Here is an 18,550-nt window from a genome sequence, read left to right on the forward strand (position 1 = left end):
CCTTGTTCCCTCCAACTCTGACACATATATCCTCTTTGTCAATCTTTCCTCACTCACTCTTTCCATATGACCAAACCATTTCATCACACCCTCTTCTGCTCTCTCAACCACACTCTTTTTATTACCATACATCTCTCTTACCCTTTCATCACTCACTAGATCAAACCACCTCACATTACATGTCCTCAAACATTACATTCCCAACACATCCATCCTCCTCCATACAACCCCATCTATAGCCCATGCCTTGCAACCATATAATGCTGTTGGAACCACTATTCTTTCAAACATACCCATTTTTGCACTCTGAGATAATGTTCTCTCTTTCCACATATTCTTCACTGCTCCCAGAACCTTCACCCCCTAGACCATGCTATGACTCACTTCCATTTCCATGGTTCCATTCGCTGCTTAATCCACTCCCATATATCTAAATCACTTAACTTCTTCCAACCTTTCTCCATTCAAACTTACAGCCCAAATGTGTCCCTCAACCCTGCTGAACCTAATAACCTAGCTCTTATTCACATTTACACTCAACTTTCTCCTTCCACACATTTTTCCAAACTGTCATCAACTTCTGCAGTTTCTCACTCAAATCAGCCACCAGTTCTGTATTTTCAGCGAACAACATCTGACTTACTTCTCAGGCCCTTTCATCCCCAACAGAATGCATACTTGCCCCTCTTTCCAAAACTCTGGCATTTACCTCCCTAACCACCCTATCCATAAACAAATTAAACAACTATGGGGACATCACACACCCCTACCACAGACCAACCTTCACTGGGAACCAATCACTCTCCTCTCTTCCTACGCGTACACATGCGTTACACCTTGATAAAAACTTCTCACTGCTTCCAGCATCTTACCTTCCACACCGCATACTGTTAAGACCTTCCACAAAGCAGCTCTATCAACCCTGTCATATGCCTTCTATAGATCCATAAATGCAACATATAAGTCCATCTGTTTCTCTATGTATTTCTCACATACATTCTTCTGAGCAAAAGCCTAATCCACACATACTTTACCACTTCTGAATCCAGACTGCTTCCCCCAAATCTGATGCTCAGTACAAGCCTTCATCTTCTTAATCAACACCCTTCCATACAATTCTCCAGGAATACTCAACTAACTTATGCCTCTGCAGTTTGAACACTCACCTTTATCCCTTTTGCCTTTGTATAATTGCACTACACATGCATTCTGCCAATCCTCAGGCACTTCACCATGATCAATATAAACAGTGAATATCCTTACCAACCAATCAACAACACAGTCACCCCTTTCTTAATAAATTCTACTGTAATACCATCCAAACCCACTGCTTTGCTGGATTTCATCGTTTGCAAGGCTTTCACCATCTCTTTTCTCTTCATCAATCCACTCTCCCTGACACTCTCACTTCTCATACCACCCTGACCAAAATGCCCTGCATCTGCCATTCTATCATGAAATACTTTCTACAACCCTTCAGAATACTCACGCCATCTCCTCCTCACTTCATCACTACCTGTTATCACGTCCCCCTTGCCCCTTTCACTGATGTTTCCGTTTGTTCTCCTGTCTTATGCATGTTATTTACCTCCCTCCAAAACATCTTTTATTCTCCCTAAACTTTAATGATACTCTCTCACCCCAACTCTCATATGCCCTCTTTTTCAACCCTCGCACCTTCCTCTTGACCTGCTGCTTTCTGTTATACATCTGGTCATTTGCACTCCTTCTTTGCAAGTACCGTCCAAACACCTCTCTTTTCTCTTTCACTGACAACATTACTTCTGCGTCCATCACTCAATACCCTTTCAAATCTGCCCACCTCTTACCTTTCTTGTGCCACATGCATCTCTTGCACGTGCCATCAGTGCTTCCCTAAATAAATAACATTCCTCAACCACTCACCTCATGTCATTTGCTCTCACCTTTTGCCATCCTACACTCAATCTCTCCTGGTACTTCCTCACACAAGTCTCCTTTCCAAGCTCACTTACTCTCTTCTCCCCAACATTCTCTCTTCCTTTGTTGAAAACCTCCACAAATCTTCACCTTTGCCTCCACAAGATAGTGATCTGACATCCCTCCAGCTGCCCCTCTCAGCACATTAACATCCAAAAGTCTCTCTTTTACATGGTTATCAATTAACACATAATCTAATAATGCCCTTTGATCATCTGTCCTACTCACATACATGTACATGTAAATATCTCTCTTTTAATCTAAAAAGGGTATAGCGTTATATATTACAAATAACAGTAAAAGGAATAATCAATTATCTTTACTTAGGAACTAGTAGATGGTGCCTTAATCTCTCCAATCCTTCAGAAGCTGATATAGCGCAAAGTGTGCAAAAATGGTTTGGACATATGGAGAGAATAAGTGAGGATAGGTTAACAAAAGAGGATATATGTGCCAGAAGTGAAGGGAAGAAGGTGAAGGAGTAGACCAATTTGGAGATGGAAGGACAGAGAGAAAAAGATTTTGAGTGATCAGGGTATGTATGTGCAGGGGGGTGAAAGGGATGCATGGGACTGAGTGCATTAGAACAATGTGGTTTACAAGGATCAACATGCTGTCAATGAACAGAACCAGGGCATGTGCAGTGGCACTATCTTGCTAACCTGGAAAACAGCAATCACATATGGAAAGTTCTGTGAGGCCTAGATGTGGAAAGGGAGCTGTGGTTTCGGGCATTATTACATGACAGCTAGAGACTGAGTGTGAACGAATGGGGCCTTTGTTGTCTTTTCCTAGCGCTACCTCGCACACATGAGGGGGGAGGGGGATGTTATTCCATGTGTGGCGAGGTGGCGATGGGAATAAATAAAGGCAGACAGTATGAATTATGTACATGTGTATATATGTATATGTCTGTGTGTGTATACATATGTGTACACTGAGATGTATAGGTATGTATTTTTGAGTGTGTGGACGTGTATGTATATACATGTGTATGGGGGTGGGTTGGGCCATTTCTTTCGTCTGTTTCCTTGCGCTACCTCGCACACGTGGGAGACAGCGACAAGCAAAATAAATAAATAAATAATCATTCTTCTTTATTTGGCTGCATCCAATCACATCCATATTCTTGTCATGTGTAAAGTAACAAAACCACAGCTCCCTATCCACAATAAGGCCCCACAGACCTTTCCATGGTTTACACCAACATTTCCAAAGCCCTGATTCAGTTCAATGACAGCATGTCAACTCCTGTATACTACATCGTTATAATTCACTCTATCTTTACACACTTTTCACCCTCCAGCATGTTCAAACCCCAGTCACTCAAAATTATTTTCATTCCATCCTTCCATTTCCAATTTGGTTTCCTCGTTCTTCTTGTTCCCTTGACTTCTAACACATTCATCCTTTTTTGTTAACCTTTCCTCATTCATTCTCTCCATAAGTCAAAACCATTTCAGCACTCTCAGCCACACTCTTTTTATTACCCTTTCATTACTTACTCGATCAAACCACCTCATGCCACATATTGTCCTCAAACATTTCATTTCCAACACAGCCACCCTTCTCTGGACAGCCTTATTTACAGACCATGCCTTGCATCCATATACAGGTTGTACCTCTCTAATCTGGTGCTCTGTAGTCCGGCAACTCCCAGGGTCTGGTACGTTTTGAATCTATCATTAGTTACTAGTTTGTGGATCAGCCACCATGGTGGCACTGTTAGCAGCGCTAAGGAGCCAAAATCTGCTAACACTGCAGCCGAGCTAATTAACAGTCCAGTTAATTTCTTATACTGAGCAGTATTTTAGCCCTTCAGGATATCATTCAAGGAACCAAGAGGTGCAGATGGTGTTAGTGCTAATAAGCATGAGCATAAATCATTATCTATGCTTGAAAAGGGTAGTTACTAAAAAATTAGATAACGGAACTTCTGTATAGACTTTGTAAGAGAACTATGAGATCAGATCGTCAACCGTGTATTACTTAGGGGTCATTTCCTGTTTTCTAGATTAAAGAGGTACAAACTGTAATATTATTGGGACCACTTTACCTTCAAACTTACCCACCTTCACCCTTCCAGACAATGATCTCTCCTTCCATACATTCTTCAGTGCTCCCAGAAACCTCGCCCCCCCTAATTACTATTATGTTACCATCTTTATTATCATTACTATCATATTATCATCTTTATCATCATAATCATTATTAACACTATTATCATTATCATTAAATAACCCTATGGACACCTTAAAAATGGGGTCTTAAAAATTGTAGGTTGCACTTTAATCAATAGGTGAGAAAGTATGGACTCCTTTTGAGCAATAATTTCTTTGATGAGATTGTCCTCTTATGATAAAATGTCACCAAAGATGTCTTCTCATTGATGACATTACAATAAGCAAGCTGAGTTCAGTAATGCCAGTATTGTCCATGAATACCAACTATGATATCCAAAAAGATCAACCTTGATCTTACCAAGTACAACAGAGTTAACAAAGCTTTTACAAAATACCATCTTGAAGTCTGGGGAAAGCACTTTGCTAAAACAGCATGATAATTTACCAGTTTAATTTAATTTGGTCATTAAGTAATTTTGCTTTTCAATGGAAACATTAAACTTAAACAATAGAATATAAGTGGCAAAGTGTGATTTGGCGCATTGGCGCAGCAGACTTTATTCTACAATACTGAATAAGGTGGTGGTATAAAAGGTTATGAATATCACAAAGTGTGGGGTTAACTAACAAAAACATTGGTAAAATGCTTGTAAAATATCAACAGAACATATGAATACCTCACACAAGCCTCCCTGCAGCCAAAATTAACTTAACTTTCTATGATTTTAATAAAAATATGAGACATCCCTGACTGAGATTCTTGCAAACCTCAGAAGACTAGCATCACACAGACGACAGCCCAGAGGCGGTTCATACCACAATCCAACCTCTTCACAAGCAGTCATTCAACATGGTCCTCAACAGCAAACAAGAGTTGGTATATTTTTCTAAATAACATCTCAGCTGCTAAGGTGGGTTACTAAGGTTTTCATGGGTTCTATTAACATGAATTCTTTACACATTTAACTACCTTTATATCATTTAAACCTAAACTCTTCTTGACAAAGTATCCATATACTTCACCAATATCACTTTAAACTCACAGAATACAACATAATGCCATAAATCTAGCACTACATCTTTTTATTCTATTCTCTCAATACTACAATACCCTACAGAAAAAAATCACTGCTGTAATTTACCTCAGTACCAATCCATGTAACACTTAACTTAGGGCTTCACCTCCCAACCTCTGAATCTTGACTACCAAAAGTAAGTTATACTTTTTTCATACTGGTTGTAGTCACTATGTATACAATGATTCACAAACCAAGTAAGGGTCTACAGTCTACACAAGCACCAGCTGGACGTCCATCAACAGCCACATGCTGGATGATAATTATACTTATAGATGGTGCAATAATATTTGGAAATTATATCAGGATCTCCCTCATGGTCTAGTTTACTGATTATAATGAGAATGGCACATGTCGAATTCTACCACAACAATACTTTTACCCCAAAATATCGCTCAATTTCAAAGACTTGCCCACTTTAGGATGCCTTATAAATGAGACAGCTGAGATACTGTAGGTAAAATCTCACATTTCATATCAACTCATCAGTGTTAAGGAACAGTAAGTACTATCTTCATCAAAATCTACCTAATAGAACATATTTGCCCTCTCTTTGATGAAATACTACACCTATAACCACAGAGAGCTCTGGACAACAATGTGTGAATGGAACAGTTTAAGCCCTACTCTGTCAGTGGTTAGGTTGGTACAATAATCCTGAGGCACTAAGCTGCTTCATCTAACATCACTCCAACCAACCCGTCTTTGGATGGATCAGTTCTTGCTCTGAATCTAATACATTCCAATGCGACAAATGAATTTCAGCTAGACGATAAATACCGGGTTTTGCCAATACAAATTCAAAAACCCTTAAGTGATCCACAGATGTCAATATATGTCGAATTGGCAAGTTAACCACCACGTAAGCAACACAGTTCTGGACTCCAAGTACTCCTAAACAATGGACTGCACCGTCAATTTCGTACATATTCTTAATATGAATCTAAAATAATACTTTGTAAGTATAAAGTATTTTTTACCGTGAAAATGACGGGTACTAAATGACTGACGAACTTACTAGCACACTAAGTCGAAGTAATTACACAGTCAACCAATTGAACCAATCAACCTCAATGTTCTACGTTTATTAAAGATTTTATAGGAGTGGCATAAAGATGTCGGATTGCGATAAGACAATAACATTATTTTTTTTTTCTTTTTTTTTTTTTTTTTACTTTGTCGCTGTCTCCCGCGTTTGCGAGGTAGCGCAAGGAAACAGACGAAAGAAATGGCCCACCCCCCCCCCCCATACACATGTACATACACACGTATATTTGCGTGTGTGGACGTGTGTATGTACATGTGTATGGGGGGGGGGGGTTGGGCCATTTCTTTCGTCTGTTTCCTTGCGCTACCTCGCAAACGCGGGAGACAGCGACAAAGTATAAAAAAAAAAAAAGAAAAATAATGTTATTGTCTTATCGCAATCCGACATCTTTATGCCACTCCTATAAAATCTATATCTTTTTTCAAAAATAACGTAAAACTTTAATGGTCAATTATATTGCAATGAAAAAAGTACACCCGTGAATATGCAATCAAATGTACAGTAACACAACTCCTCCCAGATATTGTTTTTGAATTAACTTTAGGACGTTTGTGACTTTTAGATGATTCAGATATATCTATCATGGGAAAACAAATCAATAAACAACCAAAAGTTTGTCAAATAGAATCCTCTGTATTCCATAGTTTGCCTGGCCACATCCAAACACATTCCTATATACTCATTTCCTACTGAAATCATGGACTTTATATGACTAACTGAACTTATTGATGTTAATGGTAATTTTTATCGTAATTGAAAATTATCTGTCATAAGAAATCGGGCACAATACAAATATATATCAATGGTTTTTTTTTTTTTTTTTTTTTTTTGCTTTGTCGCTGTCTCCCGCGTTTGCGAGGTAGCGCAAGGAAACAGACGAAAGAAATGGCCCAACCCACCCCCATACACATGTATATACATACGTCCACACACGCAAATATACATACCTACACAGCTTTCCATGGTTTACCCCAGACGCTTCACATGCCTTGATTCAATCCACTGACAGCACGTCAACCCCGGTATACCACATCGCTCCAATTCACTCTATTCCTTGCCCTTCTTTCACCCTCCTGCATGTTCAGGCCCCGATCACACAAAATCTTTTTCACTCCATCTTTCCACCTCCAATTTGGTCTCCCTCTTCTCCTCGTTCCCTCCACCTCCGACACATATATCCTCTTGGTCAATCTTTCCTCACTCATCCTCTCCATGTGCCCAAACCATTTCAAAACACCCTCTTCTGCTCTCTCAACCACGCTCTTTTTATTTCTACACATCTCTCTTACCCTTACGTTACTTACTCGATCAAACCACCTCACACCACACATTGTCCTCAAACATCTCATTTCCAGCACATCCATCCTCCTGCGCACAACTCTATCCATAGCCCACGCCTCGCAACCATACAACATTGTTGGAAGCACAATTCCTTCAAACATACCCATTTTTGCTTTCCGAGATAATGTTCTCGACTTCCACACATTCTTCAAGGCTCCCAGAATTTTCGCCCCCTCCCCCACCCTATGATCCACTTCCGCTTCCATGGTTCCATCCGCTGCCAGATCCACTCCCAGATATCTAAAACACTTCACTTCCTCCAGTTTTTCTCCATTCAAACTCACCTCCCAATTGACTTGACCCTCAACCCTACTGTACCTAATAACCTTGCTCTTATTCACATTTACTCTTAACTTTCTTCTTTCACACACTTTACCAAACTCAGTCACCAGCTTCTGCAGTTTCTCACATGAATCAGCCACCAGCGCTGTATCATCAGCGAACAACAACTGACTCACTTCCCAAGCTCTCTCATCCCCAACAGACTTCATACTTGCCCCTCTTTCCAAAACTCTTGCATTTACCTCCCTAACAACCCCATCCATAAACAAATTAAACAACCATGGAGACATCACACACCCCTGCCGCAAACCTACATTCACTGAGAACCAATCACTTTCCTCTCTTCCTACACGTACACATGCCTTACATCCTCGATAAAAACTTTTCACTGCTTCTAACAACTTGCCTCCCACACCATATATTCTTAATACCTTCCACAGAGCATCTCTATCAACTCTATCATATGCCTTCTCCAGATCCATAAATGCTACATACAAATCCATTTGCTTTTCTAAGTATTTCTCACATACATTCTTCAAAGCAAACACCTGATCCACACATCCTCTACCACTTCTGAAACCACACTGCTCTTCCCCAATCTGATGCTCTGTACATGCCTTCACCCTCTCAATCAATACCCTCCCATATAATTTACCAGAAATACTCAACAAACTTATACCTCTGTAATTTGAGCACTCACTCTTATCTCCTTTGCCTTTGTACAATGGCACTATGCACGCATTACGCCAATCCTCAGGCACCTCGCCATGAGTCATACATACATTAAATAACCTTACCAACCAGTCAACAATACAGTCACCCCCTTTTTTAATAAATTCCACTGCAATACCATCCAAACCTGCTGCCTTGCCGGCTTTCATCTTCCGCAAAGCTTTTACTACCTCTTCTCTGTTTACCAAATCATTTTCCCTAACCCTCTCACTTTGCACACCACCTCGACCAAAACACCCTATATCTGCCACTCTATCATCAAACACATTCAACAAACCTTCAAAATACTCACTCCATCTCCTTCTCACATTACCACTACTTGTTATCACCTCCCCATTTGAGCCCTTCACTGAAGTTCCCATTGGCTCCCTTGTCTTACGCACTTTATTTACCTCCTTCCAGAACATCTTTTTATTCTCCCTAAAATTTAATGATACTCTCTCACCCCAACTCTCATTTGCCCTTTTTTTCACCTCTTGCACCTTTCTCTTGACCTCCTGTCTCTTTCTTTTATACATCTCCCACTCAATTGCATTTTTTCCCTGCAAAAATCGTCCAAATGCCTCTCTCTTTTCTTTCACTAACACTCTTACTTCTTCATCCCACCACTCACTACCCTTTCTAATCAACCCACCTCCCACTCTTCTCATGCCACAAGCATCTTTTGCGCAATCCGTCACTGATTCCCTAAATACATCCCATTCCTCCCCCACTCCCCTTACTTCCATTGTTCTCACCTTTTTCCATTCTGTACTCAGTCTCTCCTGGTACTTCCTCACACAAGTCTCCTTCCCAAGCTCACTTACTCTCACCACCCTCTTCACCCCAACATTCACTCTTCTTTTCTGAAAACCCATACAAATCTTCACCTTAGCCTCCACAAGATAATGATCAGACATCCCTCCAGTTGCACCTCTCAGCACATTAACATCCAAAAGTCTCTCTTTCGCGCGCCTGTCAATTAACACGTAATCTAATAACGCTCTCTGGCCATCTCTCCTACTTACATAAGTATACTATGTATATCTCGCTTTTTAAACCAGGTATTCCCAATCATCAGTCCTTTTTCAGCACATAAATCTACAAACTCTTCACCATTTCCATTTACAACACTGAACACCCCATGTATACCAATTATTCCCTCAACTGCCACATTACTCACCTTTGCATTCAAATCACCCATCACTATAACCCGGTCTCGTGCATCAAAACCACTAACACACTCATTCAGCTGCTCCCAAAACACTTGCCTCTCAATGGTACAACGCTAATTCACGTGTCAGCTTTCTAACATCTTTAGAATAACATGGGAACGATATTAGGGCACATTACCCTATTGTGCAATCTAATTCCTGTCGGTTTCCTACCAAATTGATACTCAGAGGCAGCCTAGAATCTACTTATTGCCACAGTGAAATGGCAGAGAAACACGGGTAAACACAATATATTCTGCCGTTTGCATTTACGAATGACTACTATAAACATTTTTAGAATACAAGGAGGACAATCAGACGCGGAAAGGCGTGATGCAATATGGAAAAGTAAAATCCAAAAGACTGTTACTGGGTAGTGTGGTGGATGTTCAGCGTGTGCTCACCACTAATTCGATGGTGCAAACTCTTTTTGTCGTCTTTGCCATGTGTAGTATAGCTACAATACTCTACCTTGGGCCCACAGTCTTCTGTGGAGGGTGGCACCATATGCACACTGCAAGCTTGCAGAAGTCTCAAGTAAAACTACAAGATGTGAAAACCATAAAATCCCACAATGGGGAGTTCTCATACCCATTCACCTTGCCATTATGGGTATCACTTTGAAAGCTCATCCTACTGCATATGGCTTTGGCCTCCCAACCAGAGAAAAATTCATGCAGACTCGGAAAATACATAAGAATCAAGGATATCCACAGAACGTCCACATAAAAGTGATATTCTCGATTGGCAGACGATCGCCCCCAACCCTCCTTTTTTTTTTCTTTGGTATGAGTTCTGTGGCCTCCTCAAGTGGAAACGCATAAATCTTTTTCAATTGTAGATTGCCTTTTCATTTCGGTTAATAATCAATACGAAAATGGGTAAAATTGGAGTATTGCCATTCTTGATCACTGGCCAAAAACAAGTCGTAATGGCGGGTATGAATTAAATATAATCATCGCATAGATTTGATTAAATGGACAATAGATGATCTCAAATGCAAATATGTTTTGCGACTGAAGAAACATACTGATGTTGACATTGACAGTGTAGCAGATTTAAGAAAAAGTAAATGTTTAGATGTGTTAAGCTGTTTAGGGTTGTAAAAACTAGCAATGCTAACTTGCACCTTCAGTTACAGAGTGCATAAAGAAGTAGGATAGTTACTCTGAATCACGTTAATTTTTCCCTGATTATTAGTAGGTTTACTTTATAAACATAAGTTTTGAAAGGAGCAAATACGTAGATTAATATATTCAGAAACGTTATTCTGCCTGGATGCACATTCGACTTCGGAGAAAATCCAGTTTCCTGGTTTGCTTTCTCAAAATCCCACGCTTTGTGTTGAGTGGAGCAACAGAAGCGCTTAACGTAAACTTCTGGGTTGAAGTCTTTACGGCTGTAAAAGGAGAATGAGCCCAGGGGTAAAGGCTTGATGACCCACTAGGGATTTCAGATCAGCATTCAGAAGAGCGTTTGAAAAAAGATAACCGAGAGTTGATGTCACAGCAGGAGAAAGGACATCTTTACTGGCAGGACTGGCCTTGGAAAGGATGGCACCTCAGGACGAGTAGTTGGAACAGAAGGTCCTGGTGGTGCCTGGAAGGAGTAGGCGGAAGTGGTTGAGGACACTGCTAGACGATGGACGACAGAAGGTGGGCATGCACTGAGAACTGGGACATCCTGAAGCGGTTTCGAGGTCGGCAGGACAGACCATACTTGTTGGGGGTACCTGAGGATGAAAAGAACGAGTAGGAGGAAAAGGATACATATGGTTTATCATAAAACTGTCACTGATTTGATTATTGCCTAAGGGTCGGCGACTTTACGGGGCACTCCTACCCATCGTGTGGGCGGTGGCACAAAAGAGGATACAGACTACTCAAAAGCTCTAGGGACTTAGCCTTAGTGAGTATGTGACATTTCAAGTTACATAAAAAGTGAACTGTTTTATAAGGATTGGGCAACAGTATATGAATTATTCAATGCGTTACGTACAGTGAACAGTTTAAGGAGGCTGATCAACGATGACTGGGATACAGAACAGTATACAGTACATGACCTATTTACATTAGGCTTAGTCAGGAAGGATACTTAAGTAGCTGAGGTAGAACATTGAAAGAAATATTTACATGTATCATAATTTTCGGTAGGAAGTATCTGTGAATTTAAAGAATCCACAACAGTCAGATGTATAAAAGTCCAGAGTGGAAGAGTAATTCTGCTGAAAAAAGTTCACATTTCATCTGGTCGGTATCAACATGAGGTGCATATTACTAAGAATATTCATAGCCCAGCCCGAGTCACGTAACAAGATACCTCACGAACCTTCACTTCACCGTGAAGAGGTATATGCACAATCACCATTGCAGAGTAAATAAGAAACGGTGAGTACTTTCATTTCTTATATCCTCAGACAGAGTTTCTCTCTCTCTCTCTCTCTCTCTCTCTCTCTCTCTCTCTCTCTCTACATTTTCATACATATTCGCCATTTCCCGTGATAGCGTTAAGAACAGAGGACTGAGCCGTAGAGGGAATATCCTCACTTGGCCCCCTTCTCTGTCCCTGCTTTTGGAAAATTAAAAAACGGGAGGGGAGGATTTCCAGCCCCCGCTCCCTCCCCTTTTAGTCACCTTCTACGACACGCAGGGAATACGTGGGAAGTATTCTTTCTACCCTATCCCCAGGGATGATATATATATATATATATATATATATATATATATATATATATATATATATATATATATATATATATATATATATATATATATCCCCTTCTTTTATTTCAATTTCAAAAAGTGGAAACTGAGTCAAGCGGGGGTGTTCATCCTCCTCGAAAGCTCAGATTCGGGTGTCTGAAAGTGTGTGGATGTAACCAAGATGAGAAAAAAGGAGAGATAGGTAGTATGTTTGAGGAAAGAAACCTGGATGTTCTGGCTCTGAGTGAAGCGTAGTTCAAGGATAAAGGGGAAGAATGTTTTAGAAAGGTCTTGGGAGTAAAGTCAGGGGTTGGTGAGAGGACACGAGCTAAGGAGGGAGCAGCACTACTCCTGAAGCAGGAGTTGTGGGAGTGTGTGATAGAGTGTAAAAAAGTAAATTCTAGACTGATGTGGGTAAAACTGAAAGTGGATGGAAAGAGATGGTGATTATTGGTACTTAAGCGCTTGGTCATGAGAAGAAAGATCATGAGAGGCAAACGTTTTGGGAGCAGCTGAGTGAGTACGTCAGCAGCTTTGGTGCACGGAACCGGGTATTAGTGATGGTGAGTATTTTGGCTCTGAGTGAAGCGTAGTTCAAGGATAAAGGGGAAGAATGTTTTAGAAAGATCTTGGGAGTAAAGTCAGGGGTTGGTGAGAGGACACGAGCTAAGGAGGGAGCAGCACTACTCCTGAAGCAGGAGTTGTGGGAGTGTGTGATAGTGTAAAAAAGTAAATTCTAGACTGATGTGGGTAAAACTGAAAGTGGATGGAAAGAGATGGTGATTATTGGTACTTAAGCGCTTGGTCATGAGAAGAAAGATCATGAGAGGCAAACGTTTTGGGAGCAGCTGAGTGAGTACGTCAGCAGCTTTGGTGCACGGAACCGGGTATTAGTGATGGGCGATGTAAATGCAAAGATGAGTTATTTGGCAGTTGAGGGTATAATTAGTGTACATCGGGTATTCATTGTTGTGAATGGAAATGGTGAAAAGCTTGTAGATCTATGTGCTGAAAAAGACTGGTGATTGGGAATACCTGGTTTAAAGAGAGATATACATAAGTATACTTATGTGAGTAGGAGAGATGATATGTCAATTGATAGGCGTGTAAAAAGAGAGAATTTTGGATGTTAATGTGCTGAGAGGGGCAGCCGGTGGGATGTCTGATCACTATCTTGTGGAGGCGAAGGTGAAGATTTGTAGAGGTTTTCAAAAAAGAGGAGAAAATGTTGGGGAGAAGAGAGTACTGAGAATAAGTGAGTTTGGAAAGGAGACTTGTGTGGGGAAGTTCCAAGAGAGATTTGAGTGTAGAAAGGCAAAAGGTGAGTACAAATGACGTGATAGGAGTAGGTGAGGAATGGGATGTATTTAGGGAATCAGTGATAGCATGTGCAAAAGTTGCACGTGTCATGAGAAAGGCTGGGAGGTGGGCAGATTAAAAAGGGTAGTCAGTAGTGGGTGTGAAGAAGTAACGTCGTTTGTGAAAGAGAAAATAGGCGTTTGGACGATATCTAGAAGGAAGGAGTGCGAATGATTGGGGGATGTTTAAAAGAAAGCGGCGGAGGTCAAGAGAGAAGTGCAATGATTGAAAAAGAGAGCAAATGAGAGTTAGGGTAATAGGGTATCAGTAAACTTTAGGGATGATAAAAAGACGTGTTGGAAGGAGGTAAATAACGTGCGTAAGACAGGAGAACAAATGGAAACATCGGTGAGGAGGGCAAGGGAGAGGTGATGACTGATACTGATGAAGTTTGAAGGAGATGGAGTGAGTATTTTAAAGGTTTGTTGAATGTGTTTGATGACAGAGTGGCAGATGTAGGGTGTTTTGGTCGGGGTGGTGTGCGAAGCCAGAGTGTCAGGGAGAATGGTTTGGTTAAGAGAAAAGTGGTAATGAAAGCTCTGCAGATGAAATCCGGCAAGAAGGCGGGTTTGGATAATATTGCAGTTGAATTCATTAAGAAAGGGGGTGACTTGTTGATTGGTTGGTAAGGATATTCAATGTAAGTATGGCTCATTTTGAAGTGCCTGAGGATTGGTGGAATGCATGCATAGTGCTATTATACAAAGATAACGGGAATAGAGGTGAGTATTCAAACAATAGAGGCATAAGTTTGAGTATTCCTGGGAAATTATATGGAGGGTATTGATTGAGAGGGTGAAGGAATGGACAGAGCATCAGACTGGGGAGGAGCAGTGTGGTTTCAGAAGCGGTAGAGGATGTGTGGATCGGGTGTTTGCTTTAAAGAATGTGTATGAGAAATACTTAGAAAAACAGATGGATTTGAATGTAGGATTTATAGATCTGGAGAAGGTATATGATAGAGTTAATAGAGATGCTTTGTGGAAGGTCTTAAGGGTATATTGTGTGGGAGGTAAGGTGCAAGAAGCAGTGACAAGTTTTTACCAAGGACGTAGGGCATATGTACGAGGAGGAAGAGAAGAGAGTGATTGGTTCCCAGTGAAAGTCGGTTTGCGGCACGGGTGTGTGATTTTCCCATGGTTGTTTAATTTGTTTATGGATGGGGTGATTAGGGAGGTGAATGCAAGAGTTTTGGAGAGAGAAGCGGGTATGCAGTTTGCTGAGGATGAAAGGGCTAGGGAAGTGAGTAAGTTATTGTTCGCTGATGATACAGCAGTGATGGCTGATTCGAGTGAGAAACTGCAGAAGTTGGTGACTGAGTTTGGAAAAGGTGTGAAAAGAGAAATTTGAAAGTAAATGTGAATAAGAGCAAGGTTATTAGGTTCAGTAGGGTTGAGGGACAAGTTAATTGGGATGCAAGTTTGAATGGAGAAAAAATGGAGGAAGTGAAGTGTTTCATATGTCTAGGAGTGGTTTGTAGATGTGACCTGTAAAGGAACCTCAATTCTTCTGGTAGAGTATTTGTGTTATATGTAGCATCAGACATTTTCTTTAAGAGTGAAATAATCAAATACAATCGCTGGACATCAGCACTTGATCAGCTCTGTGAAACTGTTTGCAAGTTTGCTTTTAAGACAAAAGGTACATATACAGGAGGAAGGTTTCTTCTTCGTGCGTTTGATATCAGATCAGAGGGATATGACTGTTTGTAAATGGTCTCTGCTGCGGGAAGATCACTCCAATGAACAGTTATATCCACGAGGATGTGTAATTACTGGATGACATCCTGAAAGACTGGTGTTTATCTTCAGACTCTGTTGACAGTGTTCTTGTGTCGTCGCGACGTGACAGAGCACAGAACAGCTGGAGTTGAGCTAAAGTAATTCAAACGTAACTGAAGAATACTTAGAATTAAGCCTAAGGTCAATATCTGAAACGAACTTAGAGTTGCGGTTATCAGCGCGTAAAAGAATTAATATGAACTTCCAGTAACACTATGAATTAAGTTAGCGTAAGTGGGGAACTGCTTCACACAAGTGCATCAGCGATGGTTCATTGCTCGAACTGTTGAACATTAGTCTTTTACAATATCACAAGTCTTCGGTTCGTTGGTCGTTTAGGCTCTAGGCCTATCAACTGTCAGGGTCAAGCTACATCCACCAATCGGAAATTCGTTAACATCTTCTTCAGGTGTTCAGGTGCTTGTGGCAGACATCTAGAATTGATGTCTAAGTGACCTCATGTTTAAATATCTTTCTAGGTAACTAAAGGACCTACGAATTTGTTAATACAATACAAGGGCTTGAAACATATTCCTGACTTCCAAAATATCTATAACTTGAACATTTTCTAGAACACCAGAATGAACGAACTAATCAGAGCTTTCATTTTGATTATCACCATAACATTTCATGGGAAGGAGTAACTTAATTTAGAAATGTCTGGCTCAGTCCGTAGCACCTGTAAGTGTACGTATACTGGGATACAGTGGGTTGTGTATACGTTTATCACCTTACATCTTAACTTACTTGCTGGATATATACCGGTGTTCGCTACTGTAGAGTGAGGGAACATGTAGAACACTCAGGTTTCATTGTAGGTGTGTGAGGGTACAGTTGCTTGACGCTGAGTTCGGTGTCTCCGAGAAACCGAACTGGAGGGTGATGATCAGATACGTGACCACCGAACTGGTGACCTGCAGCGGGAAGTTACGTGTTAGTACTTCAGGTCCTCGTCAGTCGAGGCCTCGGCTGGTGAAGGGTGAGTGAGGTGGTAATAGTACCAGCTGAGAAGTTCATTGATGCAATGCACGATAAAACAAGGTAACTTACAAATACATATACCTGACATCTTGTTTGTGTAACTACCCATCTATAATCGTATGAAATGATTATAGTCTGTATAGATGAAATTAATATGCACAGAAGATAAATAATCTGATAATTTTATGTCTACCATAACATTTAAAATACATTTTAAAGATGCATTTTGATATCGATCACATGTGCTGATTAAATGCACATTATGAACAAGATGAAGACGAGTGTTATAATCAAGCCCTGTGATCTACATTTTTTATCTGATCATAAAATCCCTCCATCTAAAGGTTTAAAAGAGAAAGATATTCAAAACAGTTTTCTCCAAAATCTGTAAATACTAATTCAACGATCAAAAGATTAATCTACAGTTTTAATCAAATTTTAAATGAAAATTATGATAAAACAGTTGATAAGACGGATCACAGGATAGACGGTGAATAAGGTACACAACAATTACATTATGATATAAACTACTAAAGGAGGCTGAGGAAAACGGTAATATAACACAAATAATAGTTTTTAATAAACAACGGGACATATATAGCGAAAAGGCAGTTCAGTGATGTAAAGATAAGGTGTGTCTTCACATCACACCGTAAGAAATTAAACGAGATGAAACTTATGTACTGAAGAGAGAGTGCGAAATGATAATGATCAACCATGGGAAGAAAACGGTGATGAAGCCTAGTGCAGGTTAACCTACTGAGAGTATGACGTGACGGTCCAGGGTAAACAGTCGACATACCAGGAACCTGGGGCAGGCGCTCAGCAGCTGCTCCACCTCTCGCAGCCCCACCTGTTATCAGGAAGATAGGAAACCTTACTAACTTAACACACTCACTGGAATCGACTAAAGTTAAAAACTGATTAGGAAATGATTCCTCGCTCGGCACCTACTGCCTGACTGCCGATCCGTAATTTCCCCAGTAAGATAATAGTTGGCTGAGAACTCCAGCACCTTGATGATAATCCAGAGTACTATACTGTTCTCCCGCATCTGAATTTAGGACTTTAAGGAGACCCCATGAGCGTAGAGTAGTGGACAGACAGGAAGGTAACGAAAAAGGACGAACAGAAGAATTTTAAAGATTAGAAAATGAAATACAGAGACAAAATGCAGGTGGGCTGCCGTCTATCGGGGACGATCTTAGCCCATCACGAGTTATTTTACATTAGTTGCCGAGAGTTGGTTGGTTGGTTGGTTGGTTAGTTGGTTGGGCTTGAAGTCTATCAACAGCCTAGGTCATTAAGGCCGTCAGCAGCAGCTATAACTATCACCCGACTAATCATTTACATCTCCAAGTATACAGGATGATTCTAAGACCAAATATATCCTGTCTGTGTATGTGCATGTCGGGTTGCAGCTTGAGATTAATAGACCCTGTCTGTGTATATGTCGGGATGTAGCTTGAGATTAAGACAAAATTAAGACACTATAATGACCTAACCCTTTAGGTGAATTGAAAGTTACGGTTACGTAATATTAAAGGAAATAAAAACAGATACAATCCGTTTCACAAAGGGAATTAATCTTTACAAAGCACCGAACTGGACACTTAAACCCGATGGGAATAGCAATCGACAAACCTAGCGTCCTGCTCACACAGCCGACAGAAAGGAAAATGGAATCCTCTTTCATCCAGACCTTCCTTGAACGACATCATTATAAAAAGGTTAATGAAAGGGGAAAAAAAGAAGAGACGAAGAAAAGTATTTACTGATTTTGGAGGAAGTGAAAAACCTGTCTTTTAAAAAGTGCCAGGTCTTAGTTAATGGGAGAGACATGACAGGGTAGAGAGTTCCAAAGCTTCGAAGTGTAGCGAAAGAAAAGAAACATCTTTATCAAAAAGGCCCATGCTTGAGATACCAAAGGCCACAAAGTAATCACGTATCGCAGTAACTTGCTGAGTACTGCG

The 18,550-nt window shown here is 40.6% G+C and overlaps 1 protein-coding gene across 6 annotated transcripts in view; it reads right to left on the minus strand.

Moving 5' to 3' along the window:
• The window catches only part of LOC139755464 (uncharacterized), a 104,551-nt gene extending 98,485 nt beyond the window's left edge, over positions 1-6,066 (minus strand). For 2 of the 6 annotated variants that reach the window (XM_071673795.1, XM_071673793.1), the window contains exon 1: positions 5,858-6,059. The gene's annotated coding sequence lies outside the window, so the exon portion shown is untranslated. Of the gene's footprint in view, positions 1-5,224; positions 5,753-5,785 lie in introns of those variants that run through there. The other 4 variants (XM_071673796.1, XM_071673794.1, XM_071673797.1 and 1 more) reach the window with 3 other exon arrangements.
• Between the last annotated feature and the right edge of the window lie 12,484 nt (positions 6,067-18,550).

Source organism: Panulirus ornatus, chromosome 19 (assembly GCF_036320965.1).
Source record: "Panulirus ornatus isolate Po-2019 chromosome 19, ASM3632096v1, whole genome shotgun sequence".
In the NCBI taxonomy this organism is placed as follows: Eukaryota; Metazoa; Arthropoda; class Malacostraca; order Decapoda; family Palinuridae; genus Panulirus; species Panulirus ornatus.